The 13,907-nt window shown below is 46.3% G+C and overlaps 1 protein-coding gene across 1 annotated transcript in view; it reads left to right on the forward strand.

The window, feature by feature from the left end:
- BRINP2 (BMP/retinoic acid inducible neural specific 2) overlaps positions 1 to 13,907 on the forward strand; it is a 108,450-nt gene that overhangs the window by 59,156 nt on the left and 35,387 nt on the right. The gene's annotated exons all lie outside the window — the stretch shown is intronic.

Genomic DNA, 13,907 nt, shown 5'->3' on the forward strand with positions numbered 1-13,907 from the left:
CACCTTGTGTGACCCAAAGAGCCTCAGAGCTCCCAGAGTGCATCTCTGCATAAAACCTTCCCTTGCACCCCTCTGCCCACTTGTCCTGTTGTCACGGCTCTCGTCCTCTTCACCTTGCCCGTGGTCGTCAGACAACCCTGGGAGCGTGGCTGAAATTTTTTCCTTTTATCAAAGGCATTGATTTTCCAAATACAAATGAGTTTCTAATGCAACAAAAAGAGATAAAACACACATCAAAAAAAGCACAAAAAAGAAATAAAACCAGAAAAATCATTTGTTCCTTTGGCAACTTCAGGCTGCTATTGTTAACCTTTGGCACAGGCATTTTTAGTCCGATGAACATACTGAAGTTTGGACCCCTCTTGCTTTACATGCCTTATGTACACCAGCTCCTTTAATCCTTAGAACAGCCCTATGCTGGAAGAACAATTATTACCCGCTTTTTACACATGAGTTCAATGAGGTCCAGAGAAGTTAAGGAATTTGCAGAGGGGCACATGGCTTGTGAAGACTGGAGCCAGGATTAGCTTCCAAGTCGTCAGACTCCAGGGTCTGGGTTCTTAAAATATATTTAGAGACAAATTTTTTGTTGTTTCTGAGAGTTTTTTTAAACTTCTGCAATAACCGTGCAGTCTGTTGAGGGTAGTGTAGTGTCTCAGAAATAAGGTTTTAGGCTTTTCATCACTGGAAGACTCCTCAGTGGTAGGAGCAGTCATTTACGGAGGCAGTTCTCCTGGTACCTGATTCCCACACACAGAGGCTGACAGAGGGCCAAGGTCAGATGCCTGTGGGGCCGGTAAAGTCCTGCTCTCAGGAGCAACCCACCCAGCTCTCCTGTCAGACCATTTCTCTTCCACCATGCTTGGATCTGGTTTGGTCTTGGAAGAGCTTGCCATGCACACTCTGCTTCAGGGGCTGTGGTTCTTGCCATCTTCCAAAGACTACAGAAGAAATTCGTTAGAGCCCCTGAGGCAGGATGCCTCCATCTCTGGTTGGGTGAGGCCAAGCTAACACCTGCTCCAGGGAAGCTGAAGGAGCAGAAGAGGTTGACTCGACTTCCAGTAAATGCATAAGAAACTGGACATGTGCGCCCCCCCCCCCAATTTCCTATAAGGTCATTCAGAATGATGCTTCCCTTTATTAAAGAATGTGTCTTCTTTAAGAGAGAAAATCTACCCTAGAATATATTTAAGCAGCAAATCCCTCTAGTCCAGGAAAACAAGATTTAATTTACCTTTGACTTTTCGGTTCATCCCAATTTTTAGAAGCACTGTTATCGCCAAATATATGTATGTATCTATTTTAAGTATATTGGAACTGAAATGTCAGGTCGGGGATCCCAACACCACCATCCACTTTGAAGGGCTATTGGAACCAGAGGGAATAAACCATCACATTTCCTCTCCCTCAGTAGATTTTTCTTCTCATGGCATCCCAGCCCCAACCCGGCAGCCCCTGAATGCCTGGGTGGCAGAGTTGGCCCATGGGGAGTTTCTGTAATCACTTCTGAACCATCAACCGTTCTATCAGTTGGTAATGGTTTCCTGATCATTTACAGTGACAAGCGCTTACACTGTGCCGTTTTGTTTTTCTGAGGTCAGTTATTGCATTGAACCTGTCATTCTGACAGGAATGCAACCTTCTGATATGTGACCCTTTGGTGGGGCGAAGAGAGAGTGGTCGCACAAGGCTGCTCCAGGAGCATTCTGGGAGTTTTGCCTTGAGTTGTTAAGCAAAATGGTGGATCCCTGGATACTATTGTAGGGTTCTATGTCATCCCTGCGGGAATTCACTTTTATCCCTTCTGCTTTTGACTCAAGTAGCAGTTCTCTTTGGCAAATTCAAGACCTTGCGGACTCTGACGAAAGTGGTCACAGAAAACTGGCAAAATATACATTGAAGGTCATCCCCAATGACCAGAAGGACATTTTGTCTAGAAGGGTACAAGGAGGAAAAGCGTACAGACGACATCGGCCCTGGGTTTTGAACAATCAGTCTTTCATTTTTTTTTTTTTTAAGATTTTATTTATTTATTTGTCAGAGCGGGCACAGGCAGACAGAATGGCAGGCAGAGGCAGAGGGAGAACCAGGCTCCCTGCTGAGCAAGGACCGCCCCCCCCCCCCAGTGTGGGACTCGATCCCAGGATGCTGGGATCATGATTTAAGCTGAAGGCAGCCGCTTAACCAATTGAGTCACTCAGGCGTCCCTTTTATTCGTTTCTTTAAGAAAGCTTTCTGTATATACAATTCAGATGGTGTTCACCTGCGCCTTCCATGGAAGAAAGGAGATAAACTGTGGTGGGAGAAGAACAAGGACTTTCCCATGGGGCAGAAGCACACGAGCTCTCTCCCACAGCAGGAGAGAGTCTCTCCTCTTCTTGGGTGTGAATGGATCATAACTAGCAAATGGAAAGGTTCTACTTAGCAAGGTTCTGCTTAACAGCTCAGAATCCCACCTGTTCTTACTTGGATATCAGAATGTGCTCTTAACTTTAGAAAGAGAACTGGTTATTCTAGAGAAGCTTTGGCCTCTAACTCTGGGCTCCGGGAGATTGTTGCTCTGTCCATTTCAAGTTTGTATTCCTGTAGGCTCAAGTGCTTTAGAATAAAGGTTCTGAAGCCAGATGGCCTGGGTTCAAATCCCGGAGCTGCAGCTTACTAGCTACATATTGTTGGGCAAATTACTTAATTGCTTTGTTCCCCAATGTCCTTACTTATAAAATCGGGACAATAATAGTTGCCTACCTATTGGGGTGATGTGACAATGAAATTAGTTAATTGATGTTAAGCACCTAGAACAATGTTTAATAGATATTACCCATTATTGGATCATCCTCAACAAATATTAGCCAACAAAAGAATGGTATTGAGATGAGAACCATGGGTGCTGTCTTTGTGATAATGTCTGCTGAGGGCTTCACACCAACAAAGAGAAAAAAATCATTCTCTTGCTTTCCTTTTCAAAGTATATTAATCTTTACCCCTCAATCGAGCCCGACGCGGGGCTCTCCCAGGACCCTTGGACCTGAGCCGAGGCAGCGGGCTTAACCCAAACCAAAGGATGAAGGGACCCCTCTCGAGTGGGGGCATACACTGGTACACTGGTCACCACAGGTAAAAATCTTTCTTCTAAAGTCAGGGATTGCTAACAGAGCAGGCCTTCCTTAGGACATCCTCCAGATGCCAGTCCCAGCCAGGGACTAAACAGACCATCTCAGGATGGCATTATTACGAGAAGAAAGACAATATGCACTCTTGTTAAGCCTTCCTAAATAACAGGATGGGCTTGGCTATCACATCCAGCTTTGGGCAAGCTTTTAAATTCCATTTGCCAACCTCTCACCATGTCCTCAAGTCCTGTTAGACCAAGATTGGAGAAATAAGCCCACTTCTCAGACCCTGTCTCTTCCTTGTCATAAGAGTTTTAAGGGCAGAGATCTCGTCTCCAATTCCATTTGTGACCTCAATGCTCCCTCCCTTGCTTGACTCCATAGCCCCCACTAGGACAAACACTTAAGTGCTTGACCTCTCCCAGCAGCACTGGGAAGCAGATGGGGGCTATCAGGGCCCAAGACAGTGAGACGGACTTGTTCAAGGTCAGAGAGGTAGCCACTCACAGCCAGAAATAGCACTCAGGGCTCCTGACTTCGAGTCTCCTACTCATTACTCTAGACCATGCCACTTCCCTCTGACTGGTAAGTGCATCTTCATCATACCACGCAAGCTAATCAGGCACCTAAATTGAGCTGATGCAAATGTAAATATGGTTTCTCGAAACACTCTAGCGGTAATGTTCCATTCTCTCCTTGCTACAAATCAAAATAATGAGCAGTCTGTTTTTTTTTATTTCTTTTTGTATTAAAGCTTTAATAGAGAGATAATCATGGGATTGGAAAAAATCCAAACCACTATGATGAAACGCTTGAAACTCGGAAAGAATAAATTAAAATTAAGAGAGAAAAGTTAGAAATCATACAGAACAATGAGCATAATATGGTGGTTGGGAGAAAAGCAAAACTAGATGTAATTCCAAATTATTGATCTTAGTCATTACTACCCCCATTTCTGTCTGCTGTGCTTTTTTAGAAAGGAAAGGTCTAGGGATACATTCGAAGCCTTTGGGGAAGAAAACAAACAAAAATGAAATTAAATAGGTATCTTCCTTGACAAAAAAGGATATTATATTTTGATCATATTCTGAGCAAATATTGCCACTTTTGAGAACCAGAGTAGGGAAAAACTGAAAAACAAGAGAGTGGAGTGATACCCAGAGGCTGGTAACATTGAGGCAGGCATGTGTTTTAGCAGCTGCATCTGGAAACATCTAATAGGGCGAGCAGGGATAGAATCAGATGATGTAAATGAGGGCGGTTAGGGCAAAAGAAACTTCTAGCAACAGGCACCGGAGAAAATACAAGAAAATACAATCTTTGTGCAGTTCATCAGGATGAGAAGTAAGATTTGGCAACAGCTTACATGTGAAAGAAGGGAGAAACAGGAACAACCAAATGTTTGATCCATACTTCTCCAAGCTGGGTTGGTGCACCAGCAGCATCCGCGTGCCTTGAGAACTCGTACCCATTGCAGGAGCCTGGGGCCTTACCCCAGACCCTCAGAATCGCAGTCTGTATTCTACCAAGAGCCCCAGGTGAAGAGTAGGAAATGAAAGCTTGAGAAGTGCCCTCGCTGATTACACTAAGTGCTTGGGAGGGGGAGAGGAGAGCAGGGTGGACCAGGGTGGAGAAGGACAGAAGGCAGCATCCCCCATGATGCATTGCAGGGAGTGGGGCTCTTTCTAGGGGATGTTATAAATGACATAGAGTCGTAGTCAAAGGAGGTGAAATTCAGGAATTACTAGCGCCAAGGCACATGAACTCCTAAGATAGATCCAGCTGCTGGGAGAAAAGTTTACAAACAGAAAAGGCTGGAGGGCCTAGAACCAGCCTGTGGGGGCCTCCCGGGAGAGGGAGAGGTGAGGAATGGATAGCAGCTGTGGAAGCACTCCCACCGGAGGAGCTCCAGACCTGATTGAGCAGCCGAACCACGTTTCTTGGACTAACAAATGCCGATTTGGATAAACAGTGAACCCTGGGAGAGGCACCATCTCCAATTAAGAGATCACAATCCACATAAATAAGTGGCGACCAAAGGCAACCTGAGTCCGCCTGGGTAAATCCCCGCAATTGCCTAAGCCCGCAGCACAGCGACTGAGGTAGCTAAAGGCCGTGTTACTGCTCAGCGCAGGGGAAGCTGTGACTCCTGGGGTGGGGTGAGGTGGGGGGCTGGCCCTGGCAGGAAGGAGGTGAGCTCTCCGGGAGAAATGGCCTCACGCAGGGGAACCACTTGATCTCCCGACTTCTCACGGGATCTATATTTTGACAACGAGGTCGGGATGGAAGGAGGTAAGGGAATGGTGTACAAACTGGTGGAAAACAAAGAACACAAATTAGAGCAAAATCAGAGGCAGGTGGCAATGATCAGCCTGCGGGCCTGGTCACAGGCACTCTTTCTCCATCCGCAGGTGAGGAGGTAGGAGGGGGACACAACACCACGTTGAGAATTTACTTTGACCACGAGTTTAGTGCTGGCTGAATGTGAGGACCTCTGACCAGGGTGTCTGTGTGAGTGCTCAGCTGGTGAGAAGATGGTGAGCTGTGCTGGGAGACCCAAGAAAGCCACTGGGTTTTTTGTTGTTGTTGTTGTTTGTTTTTTAAGAATTTATTTATTTGACAGAGATCACAAGTAGGCAGAGAGGCAGGCGGGGGCAGCGGGGGAGGGGGGAGCAGCCTCCCTGCTGAGCAGAGAGCGGGATGTGGGGCTCCATCCCAGGACCCTGAGATCATGACTTGAGCCACCCAGGGGCCCCGAAAGCCACTGGTTTATGCTGAAAATCCAGCATTGTTTATGCTTAAAAAAATCAGATACAGGGTAGACTTACCACACTGTGTTTTTTGCTCCCTTGGTCCTCTTACAAGTATTTATGGAGAGTCTCCCGCGTGCATTGCATGATTCAAGGCATTATGGCAAGCTAGAAAAGAGAGAAAACAGGGTTCCGCTGATTTCTAGGAGTTCGGTGGCCCCATTTGAGTGACAGTCCACATGCTGGAAAACAACTCAAACTGTAGCATCTCAAACGCCAGGGAGAAGGCATCTGGTACCTTCTCTGTATGACTCTGGAGACTTTGTATGACTGATGGACAGATTTGGCCCACGGATGCCATGTCAGAATGAATTCTCAGGATGCCAGTCCCAGGTTCACCGAGGACAAAACAACTCTTGCCTCAGATTTTCTTATGTCCTTGAGGGGGGTTATCCAGGTTGTCTGCCCCGGCTTGAAACAGGATTACAAAGATGGTCTGTGAAGAGACAATGTAAAAATACAAAATGTGCAAGAAATGGAGGGAAAATCCAGGATGGCCAAGGGGAGGAAAGCAAGATCAGTTTTGTTTTCAGATGCGATTTAATAGCAAGATCTCGAGTCAGTCGGGCAGAGAAAAAGAGGATTAATTTTTGCTTCCAGAAATAATTAATTTTATTCATGAATGAATTGCCACTTAGAGCCGTGCCCATGTAGAGACATGGGAGGTAGGCTTCAGCTAGAAACCATCACGACACAGAGATTCAGGCAGACGGGGACACTGGCTGGTCACGTGGTCTTTTCCTTTTCCTTTTTTCTCCTCAAGAGAAGAGCTTTTTCTGGGTCAGGGATTCTCATTTTTTTTTTCTTTATTCCGCTTCTGCCACATTTATCCCACCTCAGGGCTTCCCACATCTCCCACAAGAAAATTATTTCAGTCCGTGTTGCTGAGAACAGTGAGTGGCATGTGGCGGGCATCTCTTCATTCAGCATATTTATGGCACACGTGAGCATGTGGGCCTCTCCACGACTGCTGGGGGCACAGCGGGGGAGGACACGTGGCCCATGCCTGGAGGGCTCTGCCGTCCAGGTGGACTCCCTGGAGGGGGTGTTTGGAGGCCGGGGGGTGTGTGATGCAGTACAGGGTCCGCCTGGGAGGTTTGGTTCCCACACCAAACATCCATCTCCTCCTCCAGGACAGAAGCAGGTGAGCACACTCCCCAGGCACTGGGGGCGAGGAGAACACATGTATTACCATCAAGCTGGGCAAGAGATGAGGTTTTGGACCTGAGTCACAGACAGGATCTGTCTCCCCACAGTCCATCCCTGGCTCAAATTAGAGACAAATGGGAGCCTGCGGGTGTGCTCGATAGACTGGCCCAATCCTAAGTGAAGCCTGTAGAGAAGGCAGGCTCGGCAGGTGGTCTCTTGGGGAGCTCCACGAGGGCTAGCTGGGAGGAGGGGGAGGCTCTCCGAGGGAGGCTCTCTCTGCAGGGCACTGGGTGTCCGGAACTTTCAGTGAGCAGGGGTCTCAGCTTGGCATCGAGCACACAGCATCAGAGCGTGGACCACCTGACAGCCTGCTCTTACCAACCTCGCTGCTTTCCCCGTGGGACCAAGGGGGCAGGGGCAAAGAAAAGAGGTGGTTCTGAGAGGGCAGATACATTGGCCCAAATGTCTCTTTAGTTTGGGAAAGAAAGCACATATTCCCTCTACTATGAAATATTAGTAAAATTAATAATACCTCTCTGTTGAAGGTTCATTACATGCCCCACATTTGGAAAGTAATATATATGTATGTATATATATATGTATCATACATATATGTATGATTGAGATATATATATATATATATATATAGTGTATAGACACACTGCAATTATCATAATGAGAAATCTACAAGGGAGGTGCTCTCTGTGTACATATATGACAGATGGAGACACTGAGTTTTAGAGGATGTCATACAGCTGGTAAGAGGAAGAGCCAGCACTCAGCCCATACAATAGAGGATCTGACTATGAAATGCTTATTGAATCAAATACATAATTTGAGCCCAAGATTCTTAACCAGCCTCCAGTTGTAGCCACCTGTGCTCTCTGCCCCTCCTGCTCTCCTCCTGGCATTCCAGCAGGTCTTTGGGACTCAGAAGAAGGGCCTCAGGGGGGCTCCGCGGGGCTCCTCTCACTCAGAGATCCTGTAGTCCTCCGTCTCCACCGTTCTCCATCTGCGCTTGGGCTCTGGGGAACCCTAAGTGGGAGGAAGCTGCAGATGAATCTTCCTGAAACAATTCACCCCCAGCAAATTCTGTATGTGTCGGCTTTACACTGTCGGTATATTTCTGTAAGGGTGCAGTGTAAATTAAATTTCTGTAAATCGAATCCTCTACTAGAGGGACACTTAATGCTATTCCAAAACGCAGTATCTTATTTTTTTGCCTGGCAATGGCTTATAAAAATTCAGTGTTAAGTAAGTCTGTAGTTCCTGACTTTAGGATCACATGGCTCCTGATTCATAAGCACACATACCCCTTGGAAGTGTCTTCTGTTTCAAGGGATAGTTTCAGAAATCCAGAAGAACCCTTCAGTGATGCAGATCACCTCTGCTTATTAGGATGGTTTGTCAACTTGCAGTGCCAAGTGCCGACATGGGTGGCATAGGCTTTGGGTCACTCTCCCTTCCCTTCGTGTCCACAGCACACCACGGGAGCAGATGGAACGTGGGGCTGGGACTCCCTGACCAGTTGTGGGCTTTGCGGGTGTACGTGTGGGTAGATTAGGGCTTTGTGGGTGTACGTGTGGGTAGATTAGGGCTGTTACCCCCAAGATGTGGTTTGGGGAAGATGAAGGAGTCTTTCCCCTCTGTACTTGTTTAATGCCCCCCGGTTCTGCCTCTGTACCATGCTCCTCCCTGAGCCCAGAAATGTGCCTCTTTCTCCCTCCAACTGCAAAGAACAGTCAAGCTCTGAAGTCACCATGAGTCAGGGTGAGCAAAAGTCTCACTGGCCACACAGGAGGCTCTGGTGGGAGAAAAATGAAGTAGACAGACCCAGCACTGCACCGAGTCCTTCATTATTAGCCCCGGGGCCTGGGAGAATTCTCATTGTCCTTGTGCGCAAGAGAGCCTGTGCCTTACCTGGGGACCAGCTCATGACGGAGGAGGGACAGGAAGGAGGACTCTTGGGGGACTGAGTTCTCCCGGATCCACGGAAGCCTGTAAACACCCTCGTGGGATGATCCCTCACCATGGTTGGTCTCCTAGTACCACAGTCAACTGTACGCCCAGTAAACCAGCCTGTGCTCAGCTGATTCTGTGTATGTTCTAGGCTGTGAGTCTGGTCAAAATGGAGAGGAAGGGAGGCTCTGGTCATCCCTGAATGTCCGCCTCCATCATCTGGGAACTCAGGCTCAAACGTAACTTGATAGGAGCAACATTAGCTGTTGGGACGCCTGGGTGGTACACTCCGTTGAGCGTCTGACTCTTGGGTGTGGCTCAGGTCATGATCTCAGGGTTGGGAGATTGAGCCCCACATCAGGCTCTGTGCTGACTGTAGAGTCTGCTTGAGATTTCCTCTCCATCTACCTCTTCCTGCCCCAGCCCCCTGCACTCTCTCTTGCTCTTTAAAATATATATAATTTTTTTTTTTTTAAAGGGAAGAGGAAACATGACTGTAGAGGCCAATAATACGTATTTTGCCTTCTGTTCCCACTAAGGAAGGCAGCTTCCATGTTGGTCTCTGCAGGTCAGGAAACCAAGTCTGGGAACCACAGATTCTGTGGTCTGCCTGGGACATGGGAGCTAAGCTTTCAGGGGAATGACTGGAGAAGTCTCAAAGGCACGGGCTGGCAGAATGGTACCCACGATGTTCCAATCTGTGGATTCGAAGGAAAATTGAAAATCACCTGTTTTCTAGACCAATCCTCACGGAGGTGGTCAACCAGCCTTGGCTTGAGCACTTCCATCCTGCGTGTTCACTGAAGCCAATTTCCAGGCAATAGCTGCAAACACTAGCGTGACCCTCTGACGCTGAATCAATCCTTCTTCCCATAATTCCACTTATTGGTCCCGACTCTGCTTTCTTTTATTTCTTGACAGTAAGTCTACATGCCTCTTCTTCATGCTAGGTCTTTAGATACTTGGAGAGCATTATTCTGCCTGACTTTTGAGACTTGCTGGCACTGTGTGACTTCTCTCCGGAAGTTCTCTCCCTCCTCCCGCTCCTCCACGTTGTAGCTCTCAAACCGTCCTTGTTTTTTTAGCCTAATGCTCCTTTTTCTATCTTTCTGCATAAGGAAAAATATCACAAATTTACTTTGTCATAAGATTTTCTTCCAATTCTGGCTCCCAGGGAGCTAGCTTGCCATGCTCCTCTTCCAAAACACTCAAGGCTTTTGTCACGGAACGGGATTAGTGTAACATTCTGGACTTTTCTCAGATCAGGCATTTTCCTCCTCCACTTGTCACGTTCTAGGCAGCTCTCAAAGGTTAGTGATGGTTGTTCTAGGTCACAGGCCTGCCTCAGAGGATGTCGTGTCTGTGCTCTGGAACTGAAGCCCCATTGCTTCAAGAAAAGTTGGAAATATGTGCTGGGCTTACAGTGGATGAATACAGGTTTTTTTTTTTTTTGTTTTGTTTTGTTTTTTAAGATTTTACTTATTTAATTGACACAGAGAGAGAGACAGCTAGAGAGGGAGCACAAGCAGAAGGGATGGGAGAGGGAGAAGCAGGCCTCCCGCTGAGCAGGGAGTTGGATGTGGGGCTTGATCCCAGGACTCTGGGATGGTGACCTGAGCTAAAGGCAGACCCTTAATGACTGAGCCTCCCAGGCACCCCTGAATACAGGTTTTTCAGTCAAGTTAAAAGTAGGAGGAAAAATTCCCAAGCTTTCTTCAGGTTTTCAAGGCACTGGATCCACCTCCCATTTGATTTGATTTTGGCCACTTAGATTTCATTTCTAATTTCATTTCTGTGGTAAACGCATAGCCGGAACTGTGTGCATTTCATTTCCTGCTGCACTTAGGTCTCCTGTACTCTTTGCTGTGCTTCCCGGACTGGGAATGGTACCGCTACCAGACCACTAACTCCTGCCTCTTCCCCAGCCTCTCCCTGCATTTGAGTTGTGGCTTCCACCTCAGAGCAGCCCTTCAAAGACAGCCTCTGCTCTCCCCCCCCGGCTCCCCCCCCCCCCGGCTTCCCTGTGTACCTCCGTCCTTTCTCTCTCCTCCGGTCCAGCCTGCCTGACGTCCTCCTTGGGGCCCTCTGTGCCCAAAGGATGAAACCTGAATGCATTTTCTTGGCATGAATGTACATTTCTTCCTGCTACCTTTTGTTCCAGTCTCCCTAAACATCTCCAGATTCACCCAGATTAAGTTCCATGTGTCTTTCCATGTCCCACTCCCACGTCCTGCGTGGCTCCTTCCATTTTCTCTGCCCACCAAGCTCCTACTCACCTTTCAGCCCACTTAAATATCCACTCTCTCTGGACTTCTGTGGCTCCTACAAGAGAGTTGGTTCTTTCTATGTATGGTTCCCCATCAGTATGTTCACATTTCTGCTACAGAACTTATTTTGTGTATTTATTTATTTACTCGGACCTCCTTCAAGCAAAGAACATGTTTTATTTCGTCTTTTTATCTCCAGTTCCCAGTACGATGTCTGCCACACGTTAAGGCTATAATAAGAGAATGAAACCCCTCCATATGAGTAGGATGTTCTGGGACTGAATTAGATGGAAGGAGAAAACAAGTGGTTGAGGCTCCAGCCTCTAGAATCTTACTGTGAAGGTTTAAATTGCAGTTCTGCTACTGCTAGCTGTGGGAACTTGAGCAAGTTATTTTGCAACTGAGTTTCAGTTTTTCTCATCAGTAAAATGGGTAGGATAATAGGACTTTCTTTATGGGGACTCTTTGGCAATCACTAAAATCCCAATTTGGTTTATTTCAAGATAAGTACATTTTTCTTCTTATGAGGGGGTCTCCTGAGAATAAATATGGAACACAGTAGAGTGGGAAACCTTGGGAAGAAAGAAGAAGAGAAAATGCAAGGGGGTTTGATTGAGAAAGAGGAAAGAAAGCAGGAGCAGTCCTACTCTATCAAATTCTTTCTCCTGCAATCTCCAGACATTAATCAGATTTATCACTTAAAATCCACATTCCGCTCTCCCTAACTATAGCCTGAGTTAATCTATTCATTGATTTTATAGTTATAGATAGTTCAAAGTAAATCCTTCACAGTGACAGGTGCTTTTCCCTTAGAGCAGGACTCACACACTACGATTCTACAGCATAAAAACCAAGGGCTCAAAACTAACACCATCTCCATCTAGACTCAGAAGGCAAAAAAAGAGACCCCATATGGGAATGTTACTGAGCTGAGGAGAAATGGGAGCATGGATGCTTGACTCCATAGACAATAAAATCAGGTAATTGAAAGAGCCCCTTATCAAGATAGGCAATAAAATCAAGAGTGAAGATTTTTTTTTTTTTTTTGCCAGGCTGGAATAGGAGATTGACACGATTGAGGTATTAGAGTGGGCTAACTGCTGGAACAAACAGTCCCCAAATCTCAGTGACTTAGTACAAGTTTATTTAATTATTTGCTTATTGCTCATGTCTGGTGCAATTTATGAGCTAGTTAGAAGGAGATGGCTTCATGAAATGATTCGAGACCAGGACTCCATCCATCTAGTCACACTCTGTCATCATGCAAGGCCTCGGCATCCTCCTCTGGGTCGTGGTGGACAAGGAAAGAGAGCGAGCATGAGAGAGCTCATGGGAAGTCTCCTGGGCTGGGGCAGGGTTCACCGCCTGCTGGCCAGAACCCAGTCACGTGACTGCATTTAAATGTGGAGGAAACTGGGGAAATTTGTGTATCTGTGAGCCCAAGGGGAAGGTAGAAATTGCTTAAAGAATACTTTCCAAGTCTCTGCCAAGAGGGATGGAATGCAAGAAGATGGTGAAGTCTAAAGCCCCAGATTTAAGTCCAAAATGCCTATTTCACCAATATAGGATATAGATGGTCCGGCTCAGCAATTAAAATAAAAACAAAAATCTAGGGTTGGAAAAAAAATGGAGGAGGGGTGGGAGTCTGGTTGACTATGAGATTACGGTTAGCCAAGAATATTTTTGTCTTCAAAAAAAAAATGCTATTGTGTCAATTCTGTTTTAATAAAACAAGTGAAAGGATTTAAATAAATTTACTGTGTAAATACTAAAACAAAAGGAGTGCAATATTCAGGTGTGTTAATTAAGGAAATATATTTCATATATATATGAAAGATCATAAACTATCTTCAGTTTTGGTAAGCTCTGTGTCCTTGACTAAGATGCTTATCTGCGCCTCAGCTAGCTCCACTATGAAAGAGGACTGAACTTGTGTGTATCAATTAACTGTTGCCATAATTATGGACATAAGAATAACCCCCAAACTCATTTGACAGCAATAATAACCTTTCTCAGTCATGCATCTGTAGATTGGCTGAGTTCAAGTGCTTCAGGGCTACAGGTGTGCAAGGAAGCCATTTGGTGTTTTCTCCAATGATGTTTATCATGGGTCTCAGGCTGAAAGAGAAGTACTGGTGGGTAGGTGGGGAAAGCAATTCTTTTGGCCAGGGCAGGCAAGCAGGAAGAAGAGTGAAAATATGCAATGCCTCTTTGGACCCAGAATTGGTACCCTCTTCCTTATGTATGTCTTCATTTGTCCAGAATGAAGTCAGGGAGCCAAGCCCAATATTGCTGAGGGAGTCAATGAGGTCCACCCGTCTGAGTGACTGATACCATCAAGTCCCATATCAAAAGGCATTCTTTCTGATCCAAGCGAGAATGAGGACTTGATCTCCCGCACTGACATTTGCAAGATTGTGGCAATGATGAAAAAAATATGGAAAGCACCCAGGACTGTGCCTGGTAGCACAGGGGCTCAGTAGAGACACAATGAGGATAGTTATGCTGATGATAATGATGTGTTCAGAAATTGTATCCTGTACTCTCCATGGCTCAGAGCTCAGCTACTGAATTGTGTTTAATTTTGGTTGCCATCTTTAAAAAGAAACACA

The sequence above is a fragment of the Mustela putorius genome, unplaced genomic scaffold (assembly GCF_011764305.1).
Source record: "Mustela putorius furo isolate JIRA1106 unplaced genomic scaffold, ASM1176430v1.1 tig00003942_pilon_pilon_pilon, whole genome shotgun sequence".
Classification (NCBI taxonomy): domain Eukaryota; kingdom Metazoa; phylum Chordata; class Mammalia; order Carnivora; family Mustelidae; genus Mustela; species Mustela putorius.